At 37.5% G+C, this 12,835-nt stretch overlaps 1 protein-coding gene across 4 annotated transcripts in view; it reads left to right on the top strand.

Moving 5' to 3' along the window:
* Positions 1–12,835, top strand: part of MPP7 (MAGUK p55 scaffold protein 7) — a 252,573-nt gene that overhangs the window by 71,023 nt on the left and 168,715 nt on the right. The window lies entirely within an intron of this gene.

The raw sequence follows: 12,835 nt of genomic DNA, 5'->3' as shown, positions 1-12,835 counted from the left end.
GAATCAGCACTTTTTCAAAGTGTAGAATCCTGGATGCCTCTAAGAACTACTAAAACAAAATGTAAATGGGGTTGGGGGCCTATGTCATGCATTTTTAAAGCCCCTTGAAAGAAGTGATAACACAGTATGACAAAAAGGAATGTTCTCTGTTTTATATGGGGCCATCCTGAATTTGGTTGATATAGCTCTCTAACCAGCCGAGATGACTGTCTCAGGTGGGACAATTACAACGACTGGTGCTATAATCTCAAAAACGCCCAAACACAAATTCAGTTTTATCTTGTATTATGTTACACTGGCATTTTCATTTGCACTATTTGCAAATGTAATTCTTTACCATTTCGGGCATATCCATAGTTATACGTTGGCAAGTTTTGTCCCGTCTTTTTTTTGTTTTGTCTCATCTTTATCTATCAAGAATGATTGTTTTTTCCATTGTGATTTACACTGAGGATTCGTTTTTATCAGCAAGAAATTTGATTGTTAAATTACGTAAAGCTTTTCTTTCTCAAGACCTTAACTTGGAAGTCAGACCCTTTGGAAATTTTTTTCTTCTTTTTAGGTTTTATATAGTCCCACATTGTGTTCTACTTTATAAAAATGAATGATTTAACTTTCCATAGTGCTTTGGGAAATTATGGATAAAATTTATGTGAACCATAAATTTACTACAGTTGTGTAATGAATATGTTTTAAACCTTGCTGTTCACCCCAAATGCCTTAGTTTAATTGAATGCAAAATATTGTTGCTTACATATTACTTGAAGGAGGATTAAAATGGAGTATTTATAGTTTATAAGGCAGTTTAGGTGTCAGTCATGAAAAATAGCATAGGCTATCAAGAATTTAAAAAGGGCTTTTCCACACACAGCCAGCTCGCTTAGTGCAAATCTAAAGTGCCAATCTGAATGACACCTTGCTTTATGATGTTTTTTGACCTTATCTCCCCACAAGGTTTGAGCGAAGCACAGAAGACAAGAGTCTCTGCATTTACAGAAGCCGCAAAGTACGGCGTATGCATCAGATGTTTGCAACTGGCCAGTCAGGGGTCATTTTTCCCCTAAGCAGCGTTGCTTAGCAGTATGGCTGATGTCATCCTGTTATCAGGTTTCCAGGGGAACAGAGTTAGACTCAGACCCTGGTGCCACAGGAGCAAGGCACCCGACTAACAGCAGCCTAGATACGTGGATTGCTCATTTGGGAAAATACATTTTGTGTAAAACTTTTACTACTTCTTCTTTCCCTTCTTGCTTATTTCACTAAGAAAAAAAAAATCTTATTATACAAGTAATACATAAAAACATGCCGCTTTCCCCGATCTCATTTTTTTTCTCCGTTTGATAAGTAGCCTATAAGAGTTTCCTGTTCATTCAGTACTTGCATGTATATGTCATAAATACATGGTTCTTGAGTCTCTTTTCCTTTTCTTTTTAGTCACAGATTTTGTTATGCCCTATTTATTATTATTCAACTTTTTTTCTACACCAAACTATATTCTTGGAGAGATATTCCCATGTTAAATATAGAAAAGTGTTTGTGTGTTTACACATGTTTATCTGTAATCTCTCTATACGTCTATATATTTATCTCATTCTTTTAAACTAATGCATACTTTTCCATCATATCGCTATTTAGTGAACCATATTGCTGTTAACGAAAGCCTGGTTTTGCTCCTTTTGTAAATTTTTTGGAAGGGAAGATATACACATTTAATGATGTCAAATTGTCCTCCAGAGTGGTTAAACCACCATATAATCTACGGTCAGTGTATTAAAGATCCTTTTCCCTACATTCTTGGCAATATTAAATATTGTCCATCTTTGTAAGTTTTACCAATCTGTTGGGAAAAACATGAACTCTTAAGTGTGAAATGTGCATTACTACTGATAGCTAGCGTATTTTCATTTGTTTCATTGCTATTCCTCTATGATTCATCTATTCACATCTCTTCCCCATTGTTTGTACTGGTTTATCATTTTCTAATTTACGTGCAGAATGTATTTATATTTTATATATTAATCTTTTGAGCCATTATAGGTTGAACACCATTTCTTCTGGTCAATCATTTGTCCTTTTATTCCTTAAATAATAACATTTCTTCTATAATAGTTGAAAACTTTTTTGTAGTCAAATCAATCTTTTCTGTATTGATTTGCGTGCTACTTTTCTTCTGCTTAAGAAGGACTTTCCTGCCGGGCGCGGTGGCTCAAGCCTGTAGTCCCAGCACTTTGGGAGGCTGAGACGGGCGGATCACGAGGTCAGGAGATCGAAACCATCCTGGCTAACATGGTGAAACCCCGTCTCTACTAAAAAATACAAAAAAATAGCCGGGTGAGGTGGCGGGCGCGTGTAGTCCCAGCTACTCCGGAGGCTGAGGCAGGAGAATGGCGTGAACCCGGGAGGCGGAGCTTGCAGTGAGCTGAGATCCGGCCACTGCACTCCAGCCTGGGTGACAGAGCGAGACTCCGTCTCAAAAAAAAAAAAAAAAAAAAAAAAAAAAAAAAGAAGGACTTTCCTATGCCAGGAGTATGAAGATATTCTCTAAGATTTTTAGTAGTTATTTTAAAGATTTGTTTTTACACATTTAAAATTGTAATCCAACTGCAATCTGTATGTGGAGCGTGGCAGTAGAGTCTAATCTCACCTGATTTTATTTTTTCATGTGGCCCACCAAGTAATCCCCAGATCACTTATTCAATAGTCTGTTCTTTCTATGTATATTTTTAATATCCCCTCTATCATAATTCAGCATTACATGTATGTTCTGTGCTCTCTTCCTTGGCTGTAATGACCTGTTGATTATATTAAATTTTTTTAATAGATTATTTTTTAGAGCAATTTTAGAATTACAGAAAAACTATGAAGACAGTACAGAGAGTTTCAATATGCCTTGCCTTAGTTTCCCCTGTTATTAGCATCTTACATTAGTATGGTAAATTCATTTTAATTGGAGAAACGATATTGATACATGATTATTAACTAAAATGTATACTTTATTCAGATTTCCTTCATTTTCCGTTAATGTCATTTTTTTTTTTTTTGTTCCAGGATCTCATTTGTAATACCATATTACATTTAGTTGTCAACTCTCATTAAACTTCTCTTGGCCATAATGGTTTCTAAGACTTTAGAAATGAGGCACAGTGGCTGACACCTTAATCCCAGCACTTTGGGAGGCTGAGGCAGGTAGATCTCTTGAGCCCAGAAGTTTGAGACCAGTCTGGGCAACCTGGTGAAACCCTATCTCTACTAAAAATACAAAAAATTAGCTGGGCCATGGTGGCATGTGCCTGTAGTTCCAGCTGCCTGGAAGGCTGGGGTGGGAGGATCACCTGAGCCTGGGAGGTCCAGGCTGCAGTGAGCAGTGATCGCACCACTGCACTTCAGCCTGGATGATGGAGTGAGACCCTGTCTCGAAAAAAAACAAAACAACAAAACAAAACAAAAAACAACAAAACCCAAAAGACGGTCGTTGATTTTGACGACCTTGAGAGTTTTGAGGAGTTCTGGTCACGTATAGTGTAAGGATTCCCCTCTCCTGGAATTTGTCTGATATTTTTCTTGTGAAAAGATTGGGGTTATGTGTTTGTGGGGTCAGGTTACAGTGGTGAAGGGCCATTGTCGTCATATCACAGTGAGGGTACATTCTATCAACTCGATTTATAACTGTTGACATTAATGTTGGTGACCTGCCTAATGTACTGTTTGTCAGGTTTCTCCACTGTAAGATTTCTCTTTGTTTCACCCTTTCTGTACTGTAATCTTTGGAAAAAGTGTCTCTGTGCAGCCCACACTTAGAGTAGCGTGTGCCGTTTCTCCTCCTTTAGGGTAAAGGGGCTATCTAGATTATTTGGAATTCCTTGTGTTTTCTCTCCCATTTATTAATTTATTCAGTCATTCAGATCAATAGGGAGTCATGGATACTTATTTTGTAATTTGGGTTATAAGCCATGACTACTTTATTTTGTTGCTCAAATTGTTCCAGCTTTGGCCCTTGGGAGCTCTTTGAGGTGGCTTCTTTGATAACCCCCATCAACGTGCGCTCATTTGTTTTTATCACTTCCTTACTTTTGATACTACAAATATTCTTGGCTCATCTTGTATATTTCCTGCCTCAGTCCTAGAAGTAGACATTTCTCTAAGGAGCTCTCCTTCCTTTCATTGGGGAATGGGCTTAGAAACCAAGATCTGGGCAATAGGTTTGCTCATCGCTACTGGAGTGTTGTTTCTTTTTCCTTTGGTTTCGTTTCGTTTCTTTTCTCTCCTCCCTCCTCTCTCATCCCTCATCCCTCCTCCCTTCTCTCTCCTCTCTCCTCTCTCCTCTGTCTTCTCTCTTCTTTCCCTCTCCCTCTCCTTTCCTTTCTTTTTTCTTTTCAATTCTTTTCTTCTTGGTAGAGATGGGATTACCCTGTGTTGCCCAGGCTGGTCTCAAACTCCTGAGCTCAAGTAATGCTCCTGCCTCAGCCTCCCAAAGTGCTGGGATTACAGGCATGAGGCACCGCACTCAGCCTTGGAGTATTGTTTCTTTTTTTTTTTTCTCTTTTTTTTTGAGACAGAGTCTTGCTCTGTCACCCAGGCTGGAGTGCAGTGGCGCTATCTCGGCTTATTGCAAGCTCCGTCTCCCAAGTTCATGCCATTCTCCTGCCTTAGCCTCCCGAGTAGCTGGGACTACACGTGCCCGTCACCACGCCTGGCTAATTTTTTGTATTTGTTTTAGTAGAAACGGGGTTTCACCGTGTTAGTCAGGATGGTCTCGATCTCCTGACCTTGTGATCCGCCTGCCTCAGCCTCCCAAAATGTTGGGATTACAGGCGTGAGCCACCGCGCCCGGCCGGAGTGTTGTTTCTTTAAGGCTCTTTCAGCTGACGAGCAAAGAAATGTATGTGTGTAGGTTAACCCATGCGTACACACACATAACCATATATGAACATTTCTATGTGTAATCATCTGTAACTATACTAAACTAAATATGAGTTCTCATTGATGTTTTCAACTCTAATCATTGGCAAATAGATCATTGTAGCCTCTTCCCCCTCCAACAGTGGAAAACCTGCTACTACCATCCACCACAGATTTACTTAATTGTTCAGTCCCAGTGTATGTGTACCAGTATAGCAGGATCGGAATTGTTAACCCATGGGAAACAACTTTTATTAGCTAGAGAGTTGATTTTATTTTTATTCCCGGGATAGTGCCATAGTATCTTTATAGTTTTTAATCTTATGGAGTCAGTCCTTTCCTGCATAATACCTATATTAGTTTCAGTTTCGTAATTTCATTATGATTTATACAAGCACCATATAATGTGAAATATAATATAGGTACAGAAATGCATATAAAAAATCTTTATAAGTAGCGTTTTAAAAGTGGTTATAAGCCAGCATCCATGTGACCTGGTCATATCCATGTGACCAACATCCACCTAGGTCAAAAATTCCCACACCTTGAAGGCAGCCTGTGTATCTCTTCTCAGTCACAGTCTTTCCAACCCCCTTAACGACTCCTACCTCACACTCCGCGTAAGGCAGAGTTTATGATTTATATAAGCATTCATAGGCAATATGGTTTAATTTTGCTGGTTGAACTTTATAAATGGAATTACACCATAAGCAATTTTTAGTTTGAAAGTGAATATTTATTTAGAATGAAAAAAAATGAAAACACATTGTAAATTTTCAAAAGTGGCTACATATAACAAGTATTATAGAATCCAGGAGAAAAGTATAATTTCAAAAAAATTAACTCCCTGACACACCTCCATAAAGCTTTTTTCTATATTTTTAGCTGTCTACTCTTTGCTTGCCTCTTCATGTGTACTATTCTCTTTAAGAGAAGAGAAAAGCAATCCAATCCATCTTACATTACCAATCAATGTGTGTGTGTGTGTGTGTGTGTGTGTGCACGCGTGTGTGTGTTTTAAGAGACAGGGTCTCACTCTGTCACCCAGGCTGGAGTGCAGTGGTGCAATTGTAGCTCATTGCAGCCTCAAACTCCTAGGATGCTCCTGCCTCAGTATCTCAAGTAGCTGGGATTATAGGCGCATGCCACCATGCCTGGCTAATTTTTTTTTTTTTTTGTAGAGACAAGGTCTTCCTGTGTTGCCCAGGCTGGTCTCAAACTTCTGGGCTCAAGTAATCATTCCACCACTGGCCTCCCAAAGTGTTGGGATTACAGGTGTGAGCTATTGTGCCTGGCCTTACATTGATTTTTGAATGTTAAACCAACTTGCATTCTAGGGATAAACCCAATTTGGTCATAATTTACTGTCCTTTTTATATATTTTTGGATTTGGTTTGCTTGTATTTTGTTTAGAATTTGAGATCTGTGTTGATGAGTGAGTTCAGTTGTAATTTCACTTTTTCATTCTTTCCCAAATTTCACAAAGTCATGCTGGTCTCATGTAGTGTATTGGGAGGAGCCTTTCCCCTTCTGTGGAAGAGTTTGTGAAAGATTGAAATTAACTTAGGTCAGCTGTACCTGGGAATTTTCTTTTTGATATGTTTTTTGGTAACTAATTCATTCATTTTAAAAGTTAAAAGAATATTCTAGCTTTCTGTTTCTTCTTGAGTCAATTTTGGTGAATTACAGTTTTCTAAGACTGTCTATTTTATCAGAATTTTCAAATTTTTTGGGAAAAATTGTTCATATTATTATTACTTCATACCTGTAGTTTCTATATTGATGCTTTTTTTTTTTTGGTCCTGATATTGGTAATTTTTGCACTCTCTTCCTCTCTCCTCTTAATTTTGTGAGAGTTTTGTCAATTCTATTAGTCTTTTTAGATGTAAAACTTATGGCTTTATTTTCTGTATTGTACATTTGTTTTTATTTCATTAGTTTTTACTGTTCTTTTTCTAATTTCTAGAAATATTTTGTTTATGAATATTTAATCTTTCCCTTTTCCTAATGTTCACATTTAAGACTATTTCTCACTAAGTTTTATTGGCTTTATTTGTGGTATAATTTAAAACTATTTTCTAATTTTATTAAGTGTTTCCTTTGCTTTAGAATTTTTGTAATTGATTATTTAGAATAAAAAATTTGCATAAGAGGTTTTTTCAGTTTTTGTTTTTGTTACTGATTTTTTAACTTAATTGCTTTGTGGTCAGAAAGCTGAATTTGCACCATTTTAGTCCTTTGAAATTTGTTTAGACTTATGGCTAGACATATGGTTAATTTCAATAAGTATTCTGAATGTGTTTAACAATAGGTATATTCTGTAATTATTGAGTGTAGTTTTCCATATGTGTCTATTAGGTCAAGCTTATTAATTAAGTCATTCAAATATTCTGTATTCTAATTGATTTTTTGTTGTTGTTGCTTATTCTTTCAGTTACCAAGATAAGTAGTTTTAAAAATCTCCCTCAGCGATTATGGATTTATCTTGTAGTTCTATCAGTTTTTGTTTAGTTTATTTATTTATTTGAGACAGAGTCTCTCTTTGTCGCCCAGGCTGGAGTGCAGTGGCGCAATCTTGGCTCGCTGCAACCTCCACCTCCTGGGTTCAAGCAATTCTCCTGCCTCAGCCTCTGGAGTAGCTGGGACTACAGGCATGCACCATCATGCCAGCTAACTTCTTGTATTTTTTTTTGTAGAGATGGGGTTTCACCATGTTGGCCAGAATGGTCTTGAACTTCTGACCTCAAGTGATCTGCCTGCCTCAGCTTCCCAAAGTGCTGGGATTACAGGCGTGAGCCACTGCGCCTGGCTTTCTTTTGTATATTTAAATATGTTATTTTGTTGGTAAATTAAGCCTTTAAAAATTTTATATTGAAGTGTATACTTTTTTTTTCTGTTAGCACTGAGTGGCTTATCTTTTTCTATCCTTTTACTTTCGGCTTTCCTGTGTTCCTGATGTATTGATAGAGCTCTTGTGAATTGCTTGTAATTGAAGCTTTTCGGGGTTGCACCAATCTTTGCTTTCAACTAGAGGATTTTCAATACAGTTAACATAATGACTGACTTTTAAAACTTAAAATCTACCATCCCATTTTGTGCTTTCTCTTTGTCCTATTCTTCCTTTTTTTCTGTTACTTTTATCTTCTTTGGATTGATTAGAATATCTCTGTCATTTTCGTTTTTCCCCTCTAACTTTCCTGATGTTATAAATTCTCTTTCTGTTCTTTTGGTAGTTTCCTTCAATATTACTTGAATCCTTTATTGCAAAATTTCAACATTAATCTCTGCCTTTATTGTCACCATGGACAAGCTAAGGACCTTAAAAGACTTCTACTTCATAGGTGCCCAACTTACATGCTACTGTGTCATGTATTTTCATTCTCTATTTTAAATAAAAAAACCCAGACCTTGAAGACATCATTGTCACAGTTTTTTTTTTTTTTTGGACACGGAGTCTTGCTCTGTCGCCCAGGCTGGAGTACAGTGGCTCAATCTCGGCTCACTGCACACTCTGCCTCCCGGGTTCATGCCATTCTCCTGCCTCAGCCTCCCGAGTAGCTGGGACTACAGGCGCCCACCACTATGCCCGGCTAATTTTTGTAGTTTTAGTAGAGACGCATTTCACCGTGTTAGCAAGGATGGTCTCGATCTCCTGACCTCGTGATCTGCCCGCCTCGGCCTCCCAAAGTGCTGGGATTACAGGCGTAAGCCACCGCGCCCGGCCCATTGTCACAGTTTTATATTATCAGTATTCATTTAGAGTTCCTCACATATTACCATTTTCTTTGTTTACCTCCAACTCACAACTCAGCATTTTCATCCACCATGGTTTTTCCATCTGCTTACAGTAAAAATCTTTAGAATTTCCTATTTTGAAGGTCTACTGCTATCAAACTGTCTCTGTCATTGCTGAAAATGTTTTTATTTGCGCTCATTCTTGGAAGTAGTTTTTACCAAGCACATAACGCTAGGTTAGCAGTTATTATTTTTTCCTCAGTGTGCTGAAAACAAGAAGCAATGAAATTATATATTCAAAGTGGCTATTTAAAAGTCAGTTGTCAGGCTCTCTCTTTGGAAGTAATCTGGCTTCTTTCTCTGGCTGTTTTTATTATTTTCTTTTTTTCTTAGATGTCTGCACTTTCACTATTCTGTGTCTAGGTGGAATTTCACTTTCTATGCCTTATCCAGAATTCATTTGACCTTTGGAATGCTTATATATCCGTGTATTTTGTGAATTCTGGAAAATTTTCAGCTGTTAATCTTTTAAAATGTTATCTGTGCTTCATTCTTCCTCTCTCCTATCATTCTAGTGTGCCAGTTAAATATGCGTAAGACATTTCTTCTATCCCTTATCTTTCTTATCCCCCTTATTTATTTCGGTCTTTTTTGGTCTTTCCATCAGCCCTTTGAGTAATTCTCACCTATCTTCTGTTTGGTTAATTCTTTTTTGAGCTTTATTGATCTCCTTTACATGCTGGGGTTAAGTTTTTAATTTCAATGATAATTTTTATTTTTTATAAGAAGCAACTGCTTAGTTCTTTTTCTTTTCTTTCTTTCTTTCTTTCTTTTTTTTTTTTTTTTTTTTTGAGATGGAGTCTCACTCCGTCGTGCAGGCTGGAGTGCAGTGGTGTGATCTCGGCTCACTGCAGCCTCTGCCTCTTGGGTTCAAGTGATTCTCATGTCTCTACCTCCTGAGTAGCTGGGACTACAGGCATGCGCCACCACACCTGGCTAATTTTTGTATTTTTAGTAGAGACGGGGTTTCACCATGTTGGCCAGGCTGGTCTTGAACTCCTGACCTCAGGTGATTCGCCCACCTTGGCCTCCCAAAGTGCTGGGATTACAGATATGAACCACCGTGCCCGACCAAGAAGTGCTGCTTAGTTCTTTTAAAAATGTTTGGCCAGTGTTCAAATTGTTTACACTATAGATCAGTTTGCTTAGGAAGTATAATTTGCTGATTTGGCTTGCTCATATTCATACTTTTCAGTTGTCTTTTGGAGCAAATTAAGATTGTTGGGCGTGTAGTTCGGTCAGAATGGCACTTATTAAAAAGTCAAGAAACAACAGATGCTGGTGAGGCTGTAGAGAAATAAAAATGCTTTTATGCTGTTGGTGAGAGTGTAAATTAGTTCAACCATTGCGGAAGACAGTGTGGTGATTCCTCAGAGATCTGGAAACAGAAATACCATTTGACCCACTAATCCCATTACTAGGTGTATACCCAGGGGAATATAAATCATTCTGTTACAAAGATACATGCATGCATATCTTCACTGTGACATTATGAATAGCATTATGTTCAGCATTATTCACAATAGCAAAGACATGGAATCAACCCAAATGTCCATCAATGATAGACTGAATAAAGAAAATGTGGTCCATATACACCATGGAATACTGTGCAGCCATAAAAAAGAACAAGATCAACCATGTCCTTTGTAGGGACATGGTTGGAGCTGGAAGCCTCAGCAAACTTGCACAGGAACAGAAAACCAAACACTACGTGTTCTGTCTTGTAAGTGGGAGCTGAACAATGAGAATGCATGGACACAGGGAGGGGAACAACACACATGGGAGCCTGTCAGGGGTAGGGGATGGGAGAAGGGAGAGCATCAGGAAAAATAGCTACATGCTGGGCTTAATACCTAGGTGATGGGTTGATAGGTGCAGCAAACCACCATGGCACACATTTACATGTATGTAACAAACCTGCACATCCTACACATGTATCCTGGAACTGAAAATAAAAATTAAATTTAAAAAAAGATTGTTATGCACGTAGTTGACTGCAAGCTTTTCTCTATGAACAAGAAGTGGTGTATGAACTGGCATTTGGGAATACCTTCTTTTTGGGAGTAATGTACTTCCTTGTACACAGAGCTTGTGTTCTTTAACGGTGAATCAGTACACTTACTGTTGTCCTAGTCACTACTCACAAAATATTTAGAACTAAGTGAAAAAGTCCTCTCCAGGTATTATGGGGTTTTCAGTGATAAACAAAAGCAAAATCACTGAGCACTCTTTTCTTACAATGTCTTTCCTGCGTGCAGAGAGTATGTCTCAATGTTTGTCATGTCTGTAGCTTCCTTTAATGGTAAGGTAAAATATCGCTAGCAAGCATACATAATAGTGATTAGTTTACTACATTGCATGCCTTCACTGTTAAAAAAAAAGTCCTTTCATATAGGAATTTTATCAATAATCTTTATCAGTGCATAATATTTGTGTTTCATTTCGTTGCTCACTTTAGAATCTTTATGGCAATAGTGTGAATTCTGTTTTTGCTGTAAGGAGTGCAATGTTTAATGATGTCTATGTAGTTTATTTTTCATTTTTAAGGTTTTCTTATTGAGATAAAATATGTATGATATAAAATGTGCCATTTTTACCATTTTTAAGTGTAAAATTCAGTGTAATTAATTGCATTCAAAATGTTTTATGATCATCACCACTATCTGCTTCCTAAACATTCTTTTCATCCCATACAGAAACTCAGTTCTCATTAAGAGTAACTTGACCTGGCTGGGTGCGGTGGGTCACTCCTGTAATCCCAGCACTTTGGGAGGCCAAGGTGGGTGGATCACCTGAGATCAAGAGTTTGAGACCAGCCTGGGCAACATGGTGAAACCCCGTCTCTACCAAAAATACAAAAATTAGCTAGGCATGGTGGCACGCGCCTGTAATCCCAGCTACTTGGGAAGCTGAGTCATGAGAATAGCTTGAACCTGGGAGGTGGAGGTTGCAGTGAGCCAAGATTGCACCACTGCACTCCATCCTGGGTGACAGAGTGAGGCTCAAAAAAAAGGGTAACTTTACCTGTCCCTCTCCCTCCAACCCTTGTCAATCACCATTCTACTTTCTGTCTCTAGAATTTGTCTATTTTAGATATTTCATATAAGTGGAATCATAGAGTAGTTGTCTTTGTCTTCACTGACTTATTTTACTTAGCATAATGTTTTCAAGGTTCATCTGTGTTGTAGCATGTATCAGAAATTAATTTCTTTTTCTGGTGGATAATATTCCATTGTATGTATATACTGCATTTGGCTTATCCATTTATCAGTTGGTGGACACTTGAGATATTTCCATATTTTGGCTATTGTGTGTAATGCTACAATGAACATTGCGATACAGGTATCTCTTTGAGTCCTTGATTTAGATGGTTATGTGTATATAATATTGCCCACAATTAGCCAAGTCACTAGGTTTAAAAAATGTAATATTCGTTGTCACAAAAATAAGTATATCTCTGTGAGTGTAGTTTCCTGGTCATGTGGTAATTCTGTGTTTAGCTTTTTAAGGAACCACCAACCTATTTTCCATGGATGCTGAAACATTTTACATTTCTACCAGCAATATGTGAGGGTTCCAATTTCTCCACATCCTCATCAGCATTTGTTATTTCCTGTAATTTTTGATTATAGCCATTGTAGGACAGTGTGGAGTGATATTTCATTGTGATTTTGATTTGCATTTCCCTAATGACTAATGACATTGTGCAGTTTTACATGTAGTTTTTAGCCATTTGTCGTCTTTAGAGAAATGTTTACTCAAGTTTTTTATCCATTTTTTAATTGGATTGTCTTTGTTGAGTTTCCCTGTTCTCTCTATGTTCTGGATATTAAACACTTACCACATTTATGATCTGCAAATATTTTCTCCTGCATTGTAGGTTGTCTTTTCACTTTTTTGATAATGTCCTTTGATGGACAAATGTTTTTAATTTTGATGTTCAGTTTATCAATTTTTTCTTATGTTGCTTATGTTTTTGGTGACATATCTAAGAATCCATTATCAACTACAAGGTAATGAAGATTTACTCCTATGTTTTCTTGTAAGAGTTTTATGGTCTTAGTTCAAATATTAGGTCAGTGATCCATTTTGAGCTAATTTTTGTATGTGGTGTGAGGTAAGGGTTGAACTTCATTCTTCT

Source organism: Macaca mulatta, chromosome 9, assembly GCF_049350105.2.
Source record: "Macaca mulatta isolate MMU2019108-1 chromosome 9, T2T-MMU8v2.0, whole genome shotgun sequence".
Taxonomy (NCBI): domain Eukaryota; kingdom Metazoa; phylum Chordata; class Mammalia; order Primates; family Cercopithecidae; genus Macaca; species Macaca mulatta.
The sequence above is the reverse complement of the archived record's forward strand: the minus strand, read 5'-3'. Positions and strand labels throughout refer to the sequence as shown.